Here is a 16626-nt window from a genome sequence, read left to right as displayed (position 1 = left end):
GCATCCGCAACCACTGATGCTGTGCTCTGAAGGGCTCAGGTGCTGAAGGTGGACACAGCACCAGATGCTTCTAAAGTTTCATGGCTGCGTCTCTATGATATGGTCCTGATCACAGAGTGCAAGCGAGCTGCCCTCGGCCAGATAGGAGTCAGAAATTCTCAGAGGCTAGGTGAAGATCTATGGAGTGTTCTCACTGCATGTCATCATCATCCTCCTGCAATCGAGCAACTATTAGGGCCTCCACTGCATCTCCATGTCAGGAGCATTCTCACAGAGGGTATTCACACTGCCATAAGCCAGACTGGAGTCAAACATTCACAGATGCAATGTGAGGATCTATGGTGTCTCCTCACTTCATGTCGTCATCATCCTCCACAAATCTAGCAGCTATGAGGGCCTGCCGAGTGCGCCTGCTATGTCTAGCCACTGTGAGGGTTTCATCCCCATCATCGCCGCCTCCGAGGACCTCCTCAGCCTCATCCCCGTTGACATCTTCCTCATCGGAGGAGACATGCAGCTCCTCCATCTCCTCCTCAGCCAGCTCCTCTCCCTGTTGGAGTGCCAGGTTGTAAAGGGCACAGTAGGTGACGACGATGTGTGGCACCCTCAGAGGACTGTATTGCAGGGCTCCACCAGATGGGTCCAGGCATCAGAACCTCATCTTCAGCATCCCGATGGTCCTCTCCACCAGGTTGTGAGCTGCTGCATGAGCCTCATTACACCGTCGCTCTGCTACTGTCTGAGGCAGCCACACAAGTGTCATCAGCCACGACCTCTGTGGGTAGCCCTTGTCACCAAGAAGCCAGCCCTGCAGCCTCTGTGGATCCTGGAAGATGTCAGGGATCTGCGAGCGACTCAGGATGTAGGCATCGTGCACATTCTCTGGAAACCATTTGCACACCTGCAGCATGTGTTTCTGGTGGTTGCACACCAGCTGCACATGCAGTGAACGGAAGCCCTTGTGGGTGATGTAGTCCACCAAGTGTAGCGATGGAGACCTGAGCACCACATGAGTGCAGTCAATCACACCCTGCACCTGTGGGAATCCTGAGATCTGAGCAAATCCAATGGCCCTTGCATCCTGGCTATCCCGGTCCTGAGCGAAATGCATAAAGTTGTGTGCCATGGAGAAGATGGCATCAATAACCTCATGGATGCATTTGTGGGTGGAGGCATGAGAGATCCCGCAGAGGTCACCTGTGGAGCCCTGAAAGGAGCCACTGGCATTGAAATTGAGCACTGCAGTCACTTTCACAGCCACTGGCAGTGGATGCCCTCCATATCCCTGTGGCGCCAAATCCTGCAGTAAGTGGCAGATGTGAGCAACCAGGTGCCTAGACATGCACAGTCTTCGGCTACACGGGTTCTCAGTCATCTGCAGGAATGAAAGGTGGTGTCTATAGACCCTGGGTGTCACTAGGTGTTGGCCTGCAATGGCTCGCTGTGGCTCTTTGGTGGTGTGTGCAGGAGCCCCAGCCGCCCCTTCTTCCTGAGATTGCTGCTCCTGCCTCTGCGCAGCCAGGAGCCTCAGTCACTCTCTCCTCTGTCTTTTCTTCATGCTCTGTAGGCCATCAGCTTGTTCACCAGCCTCCATGATCCAGATGTATAGCTCTGCAGAACTTGGTGGCACTTTGGTGCCTCTGCATTGCTTGAGTGGGCAGATAAGCTAGGAGCCCAACTCCAGTCATATCAATGTGGCTGCGCTTGAACTGTCTCAGCTGCAGAGGGATGGTCACTTTCTACAGGTTTCCCGAATGTGTGGCCATTTCCCTCACCCATCCCCGCCTCCCCCCACTACCACCAAAGCACCCCCCCCCCACGCCCCGCCCCCTCCATGCTTGTGAGCTACATCAATGGCAGGACTGCCCTTGCCCACTGCACCGCCCCCACTCCCCACCACCACCAGTCGCCTCAGAGGTAGGGCTGCACTTGCCCCCTGATTCCCCCCCTCCCCACCAGTCGGGCAGGGCGGCCCTTAACCCTGACCCCCCTTTCGGTGGCCCTGAAGCCTGCAAAGTAACAGGAACCCCTGGCGAGCTCTGCAGAACGTTGCTGTGCCCTCACCTCCAGTTAACCCTAAGCGAAGGCTGCCAAATGTACATAAGCTTTGTGCTGCTGTGAAACATATTGACGTGCTTTCCCACTGATGTGGACGGATGATCCAGCAGGTGTACAAGTGCCTGGCAGGATGGCCTGATAATGATATGCTGATGTGCTACAATGAGGGTCTCAATGACCGATGGTGGGAAATGCGGCCCACCATTGGCGAGCTCTGAGCGGACAGTCGCGACCTGCCTTCCTGATGCAGTGAAACCGATTGCGCCACATTGTCCACTCACGCCACATAACAAGCTCACCACCAACGGGCACAGAAAATTCTGTCCAAAGAGTCTAGTGGTATTCTTCAGAGAATAGCAGAGGAGGCCTCCCAGCATTTTAGTTAACAGTTATTCTTCAAGCAACATGCCTAAAACAGAACACTTGCTATTTGTGGAACCTTGCCATGTACAACTTGGCTGCTGTATTTCCTATATTCCAATTGGGACTGTACTTCAAGCAGCTGCAAAGTGCTAAGGTTCTGAAAGGCAACCACTTATTCATGAGTTCCTCCTTTTTAAACCATCTAGCCTGTAACACATTAGTCACAACATCACTAAGCAAAGTGGACCTTATGTAAAAGAAAGTATTAGAAAATGATCTTTCCTGTTGTTGCACCGGGTCATATTGGATCAGCTTGGAACAGTGAATGCAGGCAAATCGGGTGGGCTGAGTATCCCCCACCCACCCCCCACTCCCACTCCCTGGCCCCCTCACTGTGTCCAGGCAATCCAATACCAAAGGTGCACCATGGAAATCTAGCCCCAGCACTTCACCCACTTAGAGTGACAGTAGGCGGGACTGGGAGTATGATTACTGTTTATATCTTATAGTAAATGCAGACAGGACTGGGAGTATGTAGGCTATACCCTATAGTGAATGCAAACTGAGGGACTGCAGGTGGGGCACGGTTGCAGTACACACAGTGAAGCCATGGCTCCCTGGTTGTGATTGACAGATGTGCCCACAGCAGTAGAGCTTTCATTTTAAGGTAGACAAAATGAAGCTGAACAAATACACGTATTTAGGAGCCGATTAACCTTCAAAGGTTAATGTGGCTTCCAAATCATTCTATTTAATTACAGCGCAGAACCGCATTCTCAAGTTGCAATTAATTCCACAAGTGCCATGTCATGGAAAATGCATGCACAATTTGAAAGCTGCATCAGAAAGGTCAGTGCTGAAAGGGGTAATAATACACAGGGGTTAATCTAACTATTAATCTCTCCTCTCTGCTCTGTACGGCCTGAAAAAGGAAAAATGCAGAAGCTTATACAGCACTTCGCTGCATTGTGGATAAACACGCCTGTCTCTTATTAGTAACTTCTTTCACTGAAAATTTTTGTTCTCCTGATTCCAAATTCCTCGGAGGAGAGAGTAAAACCTGAAAAGTCCCATGACACTGGTAGTATTTCAAAATATCTAATTTTGAATGATCATGTAAAGGAGGTGAAGAAGCATTTACTGTTGGCAGAATCCCATTAGCGGGAAAAAAGTAGATTACAAGATGCTAGAAAGGTTAAATAAAAATAAAAAAGAAGCTTATTATCTAAGTGGTGAGAGATTGCAGAGCTCTGAGATTCAGAGGGGTCTGGGTGAACTCATGCATGAATCACAAAAGGTTAGTATACAGGAACAGCAGGTAATTAGGAAATCTAATAGAATGTCATTGTTTATTGTGAGGGGAATTGAATACAGAAGTACGGAGGTTATGCTTCAGTCGTAAAACCATATCTAGATTACTGTACACTATTTTGGTATCATTATTTAAGGGAGGATGCAAATGCTTTAGAAGCTGTTCAGAGAAGGTTTACTAAACTAATACCAGGAATGAGCTTTCTTATGAAGAAAGAATGGACGGGCTAGGCTTGTACCTGCTGGAGTTTAGAAGAGTAAGAGGTGACTTGATTGAAACATGTAAGATCCTGAAGGGTCTTGTCAGGGTCAATGTGGAAAGGATGTTTCCTCTTGTGGGAGAATCTAGAACTAGGGGTCACTGTTTAAAATAAGGGGTCGCTCATTTAAGGCAGAGATGAGGAGAATTTTTTTCTCTCAGAGGGTAATGAGTCTTTGGAATTCTCTTCATTAAAAGGCAGTGGAAGCAAAGTCTTCGAATGTTTTCAAGGCAAAGTTAGATAGATCCTTGATAAACAAAGGGGTGAAGGGTTATTGAGGGAGGTTCCAGTCAGTTCAGCCATGATCTTATTGAATGGCGGAGCAGGCTTGAAGGGCTGAGTGGCCTACTCCTGCTCCTAACCCCTATGTTCGTATGATATAAATAGCAGCCCTCAGTATCTGAAATAACTGTCAGCCTGGTATTTGGGCTAGAGATCATTCATTTCACAAAGTATATAGACAATAATCTTCTTGCAGCCTTCCCCAGGCAGTCCATGGTGATACAAGGTTGTGGGGTGGGGCGGTGGGGTGAGGTGGTTGGGGAGGGGTGGGGAGGGTTATTCCTGGGCAGGAGGCTCCTCTCCCAGCCCAAGATTTGCTTATGGGCTAATGGAGATTGAGTTACAATGCTGTGAACTTGAGTTTTCAGAAGCATGGTCAACATTAGGATCATTACACCTGCTATATTACACCAACAAGGCTACACCTATCCTGTTAGATGGGTGTAAAACAGTGCTTCCCAACATTTTTCTGAGTGTGACCCCATTTTAATGCCTCAGACATCGTGCAATCCCAAAGGGAAAATTTTGGGGGGTATGAGAGCTGTTGAACAGTTGGGGGTGGGGCATGGGGATGTGGATAACAGACAGCTTGCATAATCATTATTCTGCAGAGTCCTTTAAGCAGCTAAACACTGGCAAAACCTCAAATAAAATTTGATCTATCGTAAAGACTACATTGCAAATTTAACTCATGCATAATTAATTCTTTATGATTCTCTTTATATCTCTCTATATTTCTTAGCGACATAAAATCTTGAAGTTCCATTTCTGTGTGTGCAGGACATTTGATCGTATGTGATTGCAAATTGCACACACAGCCAGATTTTATGATAGTCACCACAGCCGGGTTTTAATTATGCACAACAGAAAATATCAGTGTGATAGACAGTCATAAAGGTTTTTCCTCCCTACAAAAACATCATGTCTCATAAAACTTTTAGTAAGCAGGAATATATACTTATTAAAAATGCGTATGTATATCCCTCAAATCCAGACTGATTTGCACAAGATTTGGCTGTTGTAATGACAGAAGAGGTAGCAAACTTATTGCATCTATCTTGATAGCCAAGATATGGGTTTGTGTTGGTTTGACATTGCCTGAGTTGGGAGTGTGGATGAAATAGCAAATTTCCTAAAATAAAACAGAAATCTACTTTTCCACAGGCTTTTTTTGCAGCAGTAGTCAGGCTTCAGGGAGCAGTCCATTAGGCCACACCTACCAATAGTAAAAATGCAAGGATTTAATGGGCCCAAGCAGCAGTCAGAAATCAGTCCATGCTCCATGGCAGCCAGTGGAGATCGGAGCTTGTGAGCCCACATCTAGGGTCGTGACCTATAGCTTGAGAAGTCCTGATGTAAAAGATGCCATGACACTATTTGAAGAAGATCTTGGAGGCTTTGTCAAAGTCCTGGTCAACATTTATCCCTCAGCCAACTTCTAAAACAACTATGATAAAAGCAAAAAACTGCGGATGCTGGAAATCCAAAACAAAAACAAAAATACCTGGAAAAACTCAGCTGGTCTGGCAGCATCTGCGGAGAGGAGCACTGTTAACGTTTTGAGTCCGAATGACCCTTCAACAGAACTAAGTAAAAATAGAAAAGAGGTGAAATATAAGCTGATTTAAGTGGTGTTGGGGGGGAGGGGGGGGTGGTTGGGGGGGGGGGGGGGGGGTGATTTGGGGAGGGGGGGCGGGTGGGGGAGGTGGGTAGAGCTGGATAGAGGGCCAGTGATAGGTGGAGATAACCAAAAGATGTCAAGACAATAGGACAAAGAGGTGTTGAAGGTGGTGATATTATCTGAGGAATGTGCTAATTAAGGGTAGAAAGCAGGACAAGCAAAGTACAGTTGGCCCAATGGGGGTGGGGTGGGCTGAAGGAATCAAAAAAGGCTAAAAGGTAGAGATAAAACAATGGATGGAAATATATTTAAAAATAATGGAAATAGGTGGGAAAAAAAAATCTATATAAATTATTGGAAAAAAAGGGGGGATCAGAAAGAGGGTGGGGATGGAGGAGAGAGTTCATGATCTAAAATTGTTGAACCCAATATTCAGTCCGGAAGGCTGTTAAGTGCCTAGTTGGAAGATGAGGTACTGTTCCTCCAGTTTGCGTTGAGCTTCGCTGGAACAATGTGGCAAGCCAAGGGCAGACATGTGGGCATGACAGCAGGGTGGTGTGTTGAAATGGCAAGCGACAGGGAGGTCTGGTAATGCTTGCGGACAGACCAAAGGTGTTCTGCAAAGCGATCACCCAGTCTGCGTATGGTTTCTCCAATGTAGAGGAAACCGCATTGGGAGCAATGAATGTAGTAGAATAAATTGAGGGAAGTGCAAGTAAAATGCTGCTTCACTTGAAAGGAGTGTTTGGGCCCTTGGACGGTGAGGAGAGGGGAAGTAAAGGGGCAGGTGTTGCGTCCTTTGCTGTTGCATGGGAAGGTGCCGTGGGAGGTGTTTGAGGTGTAGGGGTTGACGGAGGAGTAGACCAGGGTGTCCCGGAGGGAACGATCCCTGCGGAATGCCACCGGGGGGTGAAGGGAAGATGTGTTTGGTGGTGGCATCATGCTGGAGTTGGAGGAAATGGTGGAGGATGATCCTTTGAATGTGGAGGCTGGTGGGGTGATAAGCGAAGACAAGGAGGACTCTATCATGTTTCTGGGAGGGAGGAGAAGGCGTGAGGGCGGATGATCAGGAAATGGGTAGGACACGGTTGAGGGCCCTGTCAACCACCGTGGGTGGAAAACTTCAGTTAAGGAAGAAGGAGGACATGTCAGAGGAACTGTTTTTGAAAGTTGAATCATCAGAACAGATGCGACGGAGACGAAGGAACTGAGAGAATGGGATGGAGTCCTTACAGAAAGGTGCAACAGCTGCCCCTTTACTTGCCCTCTCCTCACTGTCTAAGGGCCCAAACACTCCTTTCAAGTGAAGCAGCATTTCACTTGCACTTCCCTCAATTTATTCCACTGCATTCGTTGCTCCCAATGTGGTTTCCTCTACATTGGAAAGACCAAACACAGACTAGATGACCGCTTTGCGGAACACCTTTGGTCTGTCCGCAAGCATTACCCAGACCTCCCTGTCGCTTGCTATTTCAACACTCCACCCTACTCTCTTGCCCACATGTCTGTCCTTGGCTTGCTGCATTGTTCCAGTGAAGCTCAACACAAACTGCAGGAACAGCACCTCATCTTCCGACTAGGCACTTTACAGCCTTCCGGACTGAATATTGAGTTCAACAATTTTAGATCATGAACTCTATCCTCCATCCCCACCCCCTTTCTGATTTCCCCACCCCCCTTTTTTTCCAATAATTTATATAGATTTTTCTTTTACCACCTATTTCCACCCCCCCCCTCCCCACCACGCTCAAACCAGCTTATATTTCACCCCTTGCCTATTTTTACTTAGTTCTGTTGAAGGGTCATTTGGACTCGAAACATTAACTGTGCTCCTCTCCGTAGATGCTGCCAGACCAGCTGAGTTTTTCCAGGTATTTTTGTTTTTGTTCTAAAACAGCTAATCTGATCACTTGTTGCATTGCTGTTTGTAGGATCTTGCAGTGTGTAAATTGGTTGTCACTTTACAACAGTAACTACCCTTCAGAAAATGAGAGGGTTGTCCTATGATAAGAGGCTGAGTAAATTGGGCCCATACTCTCTGGAGTTTACAAGAATGAGAGGTGATCTCACTGAAGCATACAAAATTCTGAAGGGGCTTGATTAGATGGACGCTGAGAAGCTGTATCCCCTGGCTAAGGAATCTAGAACATAGGATACAGTCTCACTATTAGAGGTCAAATATTTAGGACTGAGATGAGGAGAAATTTCTTCAATCAGAGGGTTGTGCATCTTTGGAATTCTTTACCCCAGGGGTTATGGTTGCTGCGTCATTGAGTATTTCAAGGCTGAGATAGACAGATTTTTGGTCTCTCAGGGAATCAAGGGATATGGGGAGCAAGCAATAAATTGGAATTACAGAATCATAGAAAACTTATAGTACAGAAGGAGGCCATTCAGCCCATCGTGTTTGGCCCAGTTGAAAAAGAGTGATCCAGCATAATCCTGCTTCCCAGCTCTCGGTCCATAGTCTTGTGGGTTACAACACTTCAAGTTATATCCAAGTATATTTTAAATATTATGAGTTTCCTGCCTCTACCACCCTTTCAGGCAGTGAGGTCCAGACCCCCATCACCCTCTGGGTGAGAAAAAATACTCTTCAACTCCCCTCCAATCCTTCCACCAGTTCCTTTAAATCCATCACTCCGGTTATTGACCACTCTGCTAAGTCATAGGTCCTTCTTATCCACTCTATCCAGGCCCCTTGTTGAGGCAGAAGATCAGCCAAGATTGTATTGAATTGCAGACCAGGCATGAGAGATGGTATGGTCTACTCCTGCTCCTATTTCTCATATCCTTATGTCGATTGGCTGAAGTGTGCTTTGACACATCCTAAGGTAATGAAAGTTGCCCAATAAATGTACGATTTTCTTTAATTCTTTCTTTCTTTCAAAGCACAGGGTGTACGATAACCTAGAACAAAGAACAAGTTACCACAAAGATGTAATTAATACTCTCCTACATACTATGCTTCCAGCATGACTGGTAGAAATGTCCTGATATAGACTTGACTTCATACACTCAGAACAGTGCTGCCCATGCAATTTTTGAAAATTGCACTGGGCTGCATTGTTCTGAGCGCAATCTGCAAATGTCAATGTGGCTATCGTCTGGTCAGTGGCAAGCTACTCCGTTAGAATCTGAGCTGGAACTAAAACAGAAAATACTGGAAAAACTCAGCAGGTCTAACAGCATCTGCGAAGAGAGAAACAGAGCTAATGTTTTGAATCTGTATGACTCTTCTTCAGAGCTCTTCTTTCAAGTCATACGGTCTCGAAACATTAACTCTGTTTTTCTCTTCACAGATGCCGAGTTTTACCAGAATTTTCTGTTTTTGTTTCAGGTTTCCAGCATCCTCAGTATTTTACTTTTATCTAGAACCTAAGAGCTTACTGTCACTTAAATATATCTGGCCTTACGCCGATTTGGATTAATGCAGATGCTGTGAAGATTACTCCAAGTACCCAGCAATAGTCCGCCTTGCTTGTTATCGCTTGCTTCACACTATTCCAATTCCTCTCATTTTTCGTGAAAACATTGATTCACTTCCATATGAAGTGCTTCCATATGAATCAGCAACCCTTCAGCCCATTGGCTTCCAACTCTGGGAGTATCACAGCTGGGCTCAGTCCTGTCCCAGTCCAGCTTTCATGTTCATATTTCTTTCATTTCAGCAAGGTGTCAACAGATAACTGTGAGGAGTTAGTATTCTGCCAGAAATCACCATCTACATCCCGAAACCCTTCCCAGCTTGCTGGTACTGAGGCCAACTGTAGCACTTCAAGCTGAGACCAGCTAAACGGATCTTCGCTGTTGTGCTGACTAATGTTTATCCCTTAATTAACACCTAGAAAGCAAATGATTTGGTCATTATCACATTGCTGCTTGTGAGCCTTGCTGTGTGTAAATTAGTTGCTGCTTTTCCTACATTGCAACAGTGACCAGAATTCAAAACCTTTATCGACTGTAATGCACTTTGGGATGTCCTGTGGCCTTGAAAGGTGTTACATTAATGTAAAAAAAGCAGAAAATTCTGGAAATGACCATAAGATCAAAAGACATAGGAGCAGAAATTAGGCCATTCGGTCCATCGAGTCTGCTCCACCATTCAATCATGGCTGATAAGATTTTCAACTCCATTCTCCAGCCTTCTCCCCATAACCTTTGATCCCCTTACCAATCAAGAACATTTCTATCTCAGTCTTAAATACACTCAATGACCTGGCCTCCACAGCCTTCTGTGGCAATGAATTCCATAGATTCACCGTTCTCTTGCTAAAGAAGTTTCTCCTCATCTCTGTTCTAAAAGGTCTTCCCTTTACTCTCAGGTTGTGCCCTCGGGTCCTAGTCTCTCCTACTAATGGAAACATCTTCCCCACGTCCACTCTATCCAGCCCTTTCAGTATTCTGTAAGTTTCAATCAGATCTCCCCCTCATCCTTCTAAACTCCATCGAGTATAGACCCAGAGTCCTCAAACGTTCCTCATATGTTAAGCCTTTCATTCCTGGGATCATTCTCGTGAACCTCCTCTGGACCCTTTCCAGGGCCAGCACATCCTTCCTGAGATACGGGGCCCAAAATTGCTCACAATATTCTAAATGTGGTCTGACCAGAGCCTTATGAAACCTCAGCAGCACATCCCTGCTTTTACATTCTAGTCCTCTTGAAATAAATGCCAACATTGCATTTGCCTTCCTAACTACCGACTCAATCTGCAAGTTAACCTTAAGAGAATCCTGAACTCGGACTCCCAAGTCCCTTTGCACTCCAGATTTCTGAATTCTCTCCCCATTTAGAAAATAGTCTATGCCTCTATTCTTCCTACCAAAGTGCATGACCTCACACTTCCCTACGTTGTATTCCATCTGCCACTTCTTTGCCCATTCTCCTAACCTGTCCAAATCCTTCTGCAGTCTCCCCACCCTCTCAATACTACCTGTCCCTCCACCTATCTTTGTATCATCTGCAAACTTAGCCAGGATGCCCTTCATCTAGATCATTAATGTATAAAGTGAAAAGTTGTTGTCCCAACACTAACCCCTGTGGAACTCCACTAGTCACCGGCCACCATCCTGAGAAGGACCCCCTTATCCCCACTCTCTGCCTCCTGCCAGATAGCTAATCTTCCATCCATGCTAGTACCTTACCTCTAACACCATGGGCTCTTATCATACTGAACAGCCTCCTGTGCGGCACCTTGTCAAAGGCCTTCTGGAAGTCCAAGTAGACAACATCCATTGGCTCTCCTTTGTCTAACCTACTCGTTACCTCCTCAAAGAATTCCAACAGATTTGTCAGGCATGACCTCCCCTTGATGAAACCATGCTGACTTTGCCCGATTTTACCATGCACTTTCCAGTATTCTGAAATCTCATCCTTAATAATGGACTCTAAAATCTTACCAATGACCGAGGTCAGGCTAATCGGCCTGAAATTTCCCGTCTTTTGCCTCACTCGCTTCTTAAACAGGGGGGTTACATTAGTGATTTTCGAGTCCTCTGGGACCTTCCCTGACTCCAGTGATTCCTGAAAGATCACCACTAACGCCTCCATTATCTCTTCAGCTATCTCCTTCAGAACTCTGGGGTGTAATCCATCTGGCTCAGGTGATTTATCCACCTTCAGACCTTTCAGTTTTCCTAGCACCTTCTCCTTGGTAATGGCCACCATATTCGCCTCTGGCCCCCGACTCTCTTGAACTTTGGGGATGTTGAATGCTCAGCAGGCCTGGCAGCACCTGTGGACAAAGAAACAGAGTTAATGTTTCATCAGGAACTTGAAAAATTAACCCTGTTTCTCTCTCCACAGGTGCTGCCAGACCTGTGGAGCATTTCCAGAACTTTCTGTTTTAATTTCAGGTTTCCAGCATCTGCAGCATTTTGCTTCTCTAAATAAAATGCAAGTTCCTTCTTTCTTTCGACAGCTCATACCAAAGATTGAACCAGGGACTTTTACAATCTAAATTGCTGAAGACTATGTTCGGGAATAAAAAGATTTGCATTTCTAGAGCACCAGCTTTCACAACCTCAGAACATCCCAAAGCATATTACAGCTTAAGAAGTACTTTTGAATTGTAGTCACTGTTATCACATAGGAAATGCAGCAGCCAACTTATGCACAACAAGTTCCCACAAACAGCAATGTGATAATGACCAGATAATCCATTTTTGTGATGTTGCCTGGGGGATAAATATTAGCCAGGACACTAGGGATAATGCCTCTGCTCTTCTTCAAAATAGCACCACGGGATCGTTTATGTCCACCTGCAAGGATAGATGGGGCCTCAGTCTAACACTTTAAGTTGTCAAGAAGAGGTAGAGAGTCTGCAAAGGGATACAGACAGATTAAGTAAGTGAGCAAAAATTTAGTAAATGGAATATAATGTGGGTAAATGCGAACTTGTCCATTTTAGCAGGAAGAATAGAAAAACTGTATACAATTTAAATGGAGAAAGATTGCAGAACCTGATGGTACAGAGGGATCTGGGTGTCCTGGTGCATGTATCACATAAAGTTAGTGTGCATGTACAGCAAATGATTAGGAAGGCAAATGGAATGTTGGAGTTTATTGCAAGAAGAGCAAAATATAAAAGTAGGGAAGTTTTATTACAGCTATACAGGGCCTTGGTGAAACCACATTTGGGGTACTGTGCATTTTGGGGTCTCCTTATTGAAAAAAATGATATAATTGCTTTAGAAGTAGTTCAGAGAAGGTTCACTGGATTCATTGCTGGATTGAAGGGGTTGTCTTATGAAGAAAGGTTGAACAGGTTGGTCCTACACGCATTGGAGTTTAGAAGAATGATAGGTGATCTTATTGAAATATATAAGATCCTGAGGGGACTTGATCGGGTGGATACCCGGAGGATGTTTCCTCTTGTTGGGGACAGAGTTTAAAAATGAGGTCTCCCATTTAAGACAGAGATTTGGAGAAACTTTTTTCACCCAAAAGGTCGTTAGTCTTTGGAATTCTCTTTCCCAGAAAGCAGTGGAGGCTGGGTCTTTGAATTTATTCAAGGCAGAGTTAGATGGGGAGTCAAGTGTTATGGTGGGGGCGGGGGGTGGTGGGGGCAGACAGGAAAGAGGAGCTGAGACCATAGCCAGATCAGCCATGATCTTATTCAATGGTGAAGCAGGTTCGAAGAGCCAGACAGCCTATTCCTGCTCCTATGTTCCTATGTTCATCCAAAAGGCAGCACCTCCAACAATGCTGCACTCATTCAGTGCCAGCCTAGACTTTTGTCCAAAACTTTCCAGAATAGGACTTGAACTGACAATCTTCTGACGCAGAAACGAGATTGCTATTAACTGAGGCACAACTGATGCAATCACAAGCATTGGGTAGTGTAGTTAGCAGATGAACTATTTGAGGGTTGGGTAGTGGGGTGTGGGTGGGGGGTGGTGGTCATGAGCTGTTAGTTTTCATCAGTGACAGCATATAAGGAGATATTTACTGAATCTGCACAAGGAGTTGCTCTTGAGGAGAGCCAGGGGCCAGCAATAGGACAGCAATGCATACTCACTTTAATTTGGGACAAAACACTGAATAAGTCCTCTCTCATTGTTGAAGATTAAATCAGTGGCCATTTCTCAATCTCATGACACTGACAGGTTTAGCTTTTGGCTTTAAAACATTTTTTCTCATTATCAAAGAAATAACATTGACACGGGCTCTTTCCAGCAAGAGATGTGATTATTGTTACGATTCCCATGGGAGAGCTGTAAACCAAAATTATCAAATTTTTTAATTGACCCCCAAATGAAGAAATTTCCAACACAATTTCACTTTTTATAACTTTTACTTTAACATGAATCAGAACCAACAAAAATAAACATAAATTCACAGACAAATGATATTGAAATAAAAAGGTACATTCTACTTTAAATACTCGGTACAACAAAAATACATCTTACAGGACCATAAGCACCCAGAAAACTCCCCACACAAAATGGCATTATATAGTTGTACAGTTCCATGATTTGCTGTTCTTTCTTCATGTAAGGTAGGTCAGCTGTCCTACCCGACAACAGGTTTCACCTTTGAGTTTCATAGGCATGATTATCATCAGCAAGGTAGACTGCTATGAGCCCTCTCTCCCTCGGGTCATGATAATCCTTTTCCAGAGTTCCTTTTCAACTGACCAACCAATAACACTCCAGCTCAGAGTTTGGCCACTTGTGGGAAAACATTCAGCTCTTTAGCATCTCCAAGCTATTTGTACAGCTTTCTACCTTTTAGATCTTTTTAGTCAGCTCGTACATTGCCTCCAAGAGCTCCTGTCTCCTTTTCTAACAAATAAACCAGCGGCTTCCTCTTTCTGTCTCTGTCTGCTTTCTTTTTGTGCCTGTATCTGTGTGCTGATCGCCTTCACCCTTCAGCTTTCCTGCTTGTAGCTCTCCTTTGTGTCTGCAGTTCTCCTTTGTGTCTGCCAGCCACAAGGCTTCTGGTCTTAACTGCCTTCCTTTTGGTACTATTTCCAGGTCATGGGTCACAAGAACTAGTATTTCTTATTATCCAAGAAAATTACAATTGATGCAAGCTATTAAAAGTCTTTTTTGAACATTCTTTAAAAAATTACATGTTCCACAGACAATTTCAAGAAATTTTATTTTTTCCTTACTGTACTGTTTCCAGGTCGAAGGCCGTCATAAAATCTGCATATTGCATGAATTACATTCAATCCCTGGTACTTCATGAGTTTCTGAGTAATAAGGTCATGCTGTATCTGTGGCATATAAGTGTGTGAAGTACCAAACATAATTTCTTTATTAGACTTAATATTATTGAGATCTGGAGTTCTCTTGGATATTTAAACAGAGCCCAGGAAAAGAGAGGCAGCAATACCAATATCTCTTCCTGTGCCCTTTAACTGATGGTATTTTGGATCCTAACAGTCTTATTTGGCCTCATATGGAACTCGCATGTCTCCTCCGTTAATAAAGCTCATTCCTCAGCCTGGTTTTAGCCTTCTTTTTCACTCAACAACTCTTAAGCTCAGGTTTGTCGAAGATGTGAGTACTGCTCCCATACCTGTAAATCTTCTCCCACAACCTCTATCTTAACCATGCAACAGGGCATCAAATAAGGCTGTTCATTTGTTAATGGTCCTTCTCTTATTTCCAGCCTCCATCCTGTTTTCGGTGTTGAAAACTTTTGTGAAAAATGCCTTATAAATGGAAACATATTTCTTTCAGACTCCTGCAGTTCGTTGCAGTATTGCTCCATTTCCATGTTGTCACGAATCATCCTTAATGGATCCAAAAGCAGTTGGTTATGAGAGGAATGTTACTCAAAATATAGGTAGAAATTCATGGTTTTCTCCAAATGGTGTCATGGATTCTTTTGAATTACAATAACACAACAATTCATCCCAGAGTTGCCCCTTACATCTCCATCTAGCCTCATCTCCTCTGGAGACTGCCTCCTCAGCCCTCACCATCTTAAGGCCATTTGCACAGATCAACATGTTCCCCCACACACACACCCTGGGATAATCTCTTTCCCCAGTACAGCCCTCGCCCTGCAGCCTGTTCCCTTGCCTGGGCCCCCTTCCCCCACTTCCCCAAGCAAGCCCTAGCCCTGTAGCTGTTGAAAAGCCACCCCCCACCCCAAACAAGTTATGTCTGGTCTGGTAGGTAGAGGTCTGCCAGAAAGCCTCCCTAAAAGTAATGTGGTGCTGCCTGCAAAGCCTGGCATTGATAACCACAAATGCTGCCCAAAACAAGGTAGGGAAACAAGCCTCAAAGCCCTGAGCAAAGTGCTATTTGTCAGATGCACACTGCTTATATACAGTTGTGAAACACGTCAGCGTACAATCACACTGACGTGTCTGGATGATCCAGCATGGGGGTATAATTCCGGTGAGCAGGGTTTGTAATGAGAAGCTAAAGTATTGAAATTAGGTTCCTGACGTGTGGCAGCAAGAAATACAGCTTGTAGTTGAAGGGTGGAGTGGCTGATTGCAAACTGGTCTTATGACGACTAGAAACCAATTTTCGTGATCTCCCGATATTTTTCGCTCCCGCCTGCTATAACGCCCGCCACAAACAGGAGCGGACAATTCCTCCCAATGTCTGTTGGGGCCTTGAGTTAAAGACATGGCACCTCAGGCCATGCATAGCACTAGAGTGACAGTCTAGATTGTGTGCTCAGATCCTGGGGCAAAGCAGGAGTCCATAACCTCCTATCTTGGAGATGAGACAGAAATATCAAACACCCAGGTGTTAGTGTGATTCAGGTTCACAATGTTGGCAATATTCTTTCTTGAATCAACACTATTAATAATGGATTAATTGAGCATTTATCTCATTTTGTCTGTGGGTCTCACTGTGTGCAAAATGACTACCCCAATTGCCTACATAACAACAGTCACGGCATTTAAATGTAGTTAACTGTATGTGAGGCACTTTAGGATGCTACCAAGTGAGTGGATAAGGTGCAACGAAAAACATTTCTCTCTTTATTACCTGATTTTAGTTAAGGTGAAAGATGGGAGTGACATTACAACTAACTGCAGGTTAAGGAGAGGGAAGAAACAGCCTGGGTTCTTGCTGATGCTCACGAGGCTGCGGATCTGGAAGGATACTCAAAAACATCACTTTAGAACAAAAAAAATGAAAGAAAATAATTATTGGAAACCCAACTCTTAGCCATGAGAATCTTTTCAGGTATGACCTGAAGAAAAATGGAATGAACCACAGAGATACTTCAGCTACAGACTGGCAAGCCTGCCT

This window comes from Carcharodon carcharias, chromosome 13 (genome assembly GCF_017639515.1).
Source record: "Carcharodon carcharias isolate sCarCar2 chromosome 13, sCarCar2.pri, whole genome shotgun sequence".
Lineage (NCBI taxonomy): Eukaryota > Metazoa > Chordata > Chondrichthyes > Lamniformes > Lamnidae > Carcharodon > Carcharodon carcharias.
This window is presented reverse-complemented; position numbering follows the sequence as displayed.